Raw genomic sequence first — 3189 nt, 5'->3', positions numbered from 1 at the left:
GAAAACTCTCCGTTCTTCCTTCCAGTGCTAGAGAAAATAGAGCACGATGACTGGGCACTGGCTCCTCTGACCCCTGCCCAGGGCTTGGATATGGAGTCTGTGCCACAGAACTTGGATCTGCTCTGCTGCTCTCCAGACATTATGAAAGTGTGTGACAAATTATCCAGCTCATAACTCAATAGCCATTGGGAAGTTGGCAGGTTGCTTTATTTTTCTTTTTAAATTAAATACTGATAATGTTTTGGACTACAGTAAATTCAGAGGTGATTGCTCCACTGTTTTCCCTCTGCTTGCTTCTACTTCAGTCCTGCAAGCTGAGGCTTTCACTTAGGCATCATTTAAAAAAAATCACAACAGAAACTGGTGCTACACCATTTCCCTCAGGGTAGGCTTTGTGACAGTTTTCAGCTGAATGGAGACTATCAAGTATTCGCATTTAGCTTCCACATTTCTCAATTATGTGTCTTCAAGTGTCCTGGGTCACAGAACAACAGTGAGTCAAGCCATCTGTGACTTGTGCTCTGTCCTAGATGCCACTCAGCCCCTTCCTTTTCTGCTTCAGAGCCATCTCCTGGACAGGCTTCTCACTTCTCCAGAGCTTCAGGAAGAGGAGTTGACAGGAATAGCAGGTATCTATGTCACAGCTTTGAGGGTCCTCATCTCCTCATTTCTGGATCAATTTATGAAGCAGCTGAGCCAGTTCTGAGGCAGAAGAGATTACAGGAATGATTGGGGGTAAACTTAAATCCATAGGCTCTAACAAACACATTAAAGACTCAGCAAAATAGTTGCCCTTCTGTGGCTTTGAAGCCCTCAAAGGAACTGAAGAAACTGATGAGGTGCCACCACCCTGTCAGGAGCGATGAGCCGAGGTAAGAGAGCAAACAGTAGTCAGTGCTGAATGAGAAAAGAAGAAGGATGAGGGACAGGACAAGGTGAGAGGCAAGCATGCTTCTCAGGGCACACAGGAACATTTGTAAATAAAAGGCAGGTTTCCTCTGGGAACTATCACATGTCCTCTGTAACAAATTAACCAAGCTTCATGTTCCAAGACAGAGATCCAAGCCCCAGAACACCAATGTGACAGACTGTAAAAAGGTTGAGACTCAGACACCAGTAAAAAGGGTATCTTTTCTATGTGTCAGATAGCTGCAGGCCATTTACAGTCCTGAAGGTGTCAGGATGAAGCTGAATGATTGAGCCTTTGCCTAGCATGCATGAATCTGTCTGTATCATCATATACATAAAAGGAACACAATCCCTGAGGATAGAGGATAGGTGTTTATACATCCACAAGGCAATTGAGGAAACAAAGCTCCAAAGAATAAGATACAAGGAACAAGGCAGTGTCAGTTATGGTAAGGAGTATACAGGAGGATCTGCTTGGTCACTGCTTGGTTAACTCCTCAGGGCTCAGCATATGGACAGGTAGAAATCTAAAGAGATTCTCAGCCACTCTGACTTCAAGCCTTTTAAATTCTCCCTGACTAATTGCTAGTGTCTGGCTCCTGAGTGAGACAGAACAAGCTGGAGCTAGGTAGCTCTAGCCATGGACAGTAAATGACTAAGAGTCAGAAAGTAGGTGTGCTTTCTGCAAATACCCAACCGGCCCTGTCTCTGGCCTTTGTGGCATGGCTGCTGCCTAGCAGTTTGCTTTTCTGCTGGTGTGTTTGTTTATGGCTTTAGATGCACTCTCATCAAATTCTTCCCCAAACTATACCTCAACCACCTGAACAAACGGGATTGGAAACCAAATCATTGCACAGTTCTGAGGTTTAAGAATATTTGAGGAAAGGCACCTAGAGTAGCTGTTGGGTTTAAAGTTCGCTGCAGTCAGTGTATTTTTCCTGGGACTTTGTAACTGTTTTTCTCAGAAGATGTCATTGAGCCCTGGAGAGACTACTAGAGATGACACCTCTGTGACACAAGGGATCTGGAAGCTCAGTCATGACGTTTGCAGTCCACGATCCTGTCACAACTAAAATCTTCCCTTTCTCTCTGCCCTCATAGATAGGATGATTTAAGCTTTTCAACAGTACTGGAAGTATGGGCTTCTTTCCCTAGGGCTTCAACAAATATGTATTCAGCTCATGCTTCCCATTTATGGGTGGCAGTTTTTTTGTTTTAACAAGGACATACTTTAACTTGCTCTGATTCTAAGAAGTCAGAATCCTGAAAGAGACTTTATTGAGTGCTTACTGTGCACTATGCACCATGAGCTCTGGAGAGATGATCCCTTTGAACTAGTGACAGTCCTGTGGGGGTTGGTACCAACAGATCTTCATTTTGTAGATTAGGAAAAATACACCTATCAGACCTCCTGTATCTTTCCAAGACTAGTAGTATATATCTCCAACTGGAAGCTGAATATTGAGCTCCAGTTTAAGCACTTGGTGACTCCTGCTATAGATTGCCTGTGACCTGCCTCACCAGGTTGCATATTGTAACACAGAGAACCACTTACCGCAAAACAGCACTCCTTTAATCAAATCCAGATTGTTCGCCTGGGTTTGAACTCAATTCTCCTATAGATGAGTCACTTTGAATCTTAAAAAGAAATAAGATAGTGTGTACCTTTTATTGAATGTCCATTATGTCTTATTGTGTCAGACATTCTTCAGAAATTATTTCTAAGAGTAACAGGTATCTAAAATATTGTACATTGGAATTAGAACAAGATTTTCTTTAAAAACCTTTGGATTTTCCTTTGCTGCCCTTTGAAACTCTCATCTGATGCCTTTCCTTCACCTCTGCTTGCTTATTTTCTTCTCTGCTAGCCCCATCTCAAGCCCTCAGCTGAGTTTGCGGCTTTAGTTTACTCATAGCCTATGATGTGCTAGTCTGGTGTTGGGGGAACTATCCTCTGAGCTGTGTAGGGGAAAGGTAGACAAAAGTGTAGGAAGACTAGACAGAGAGAGACCATAAGGACCTTGGAGCAAATGCTCTAAGGAGGTGCACAAAAGCTCAATTAAGTTAAATAAAGAAGCCCAGACCAGGGAGTGTGGGCAGTAAGCAAGATAGTACACAGCAGGGAGAAAACAGAGGGCTGGCCATGAGCCACCACTAAGCCTTAAGGAAGAGGAGGAGAAAGCGGAAATCTAGAGAGGAGTAACAGTTTTTGTGTGAGAGAGAAATAGCAGCTTTCCCCAGCCAGGCTCTGAGGTTTGTGTACCAGTCCCATTGACAGAT

Source organism: Dipodomys spectabilis, unplaced genomic scaffold (assembly GCF_019054845.1).
Source record: "Dipodomys spectabilis isolate Male_0828 unplaced genomic scaffold, ASM1905484v1 ptg000174l, whole genome shotgun sequence".
In the NCBI taxonomy this organism is placed as follows: Eukaryota; Metazoa; Chordata; class Mammalia; order Rodentia; family Heteromyidae; genus Dipodomys; species Dipodomys spectabilis.
This window is presented reverse-complemented; position numbering follows the sequence as displayed.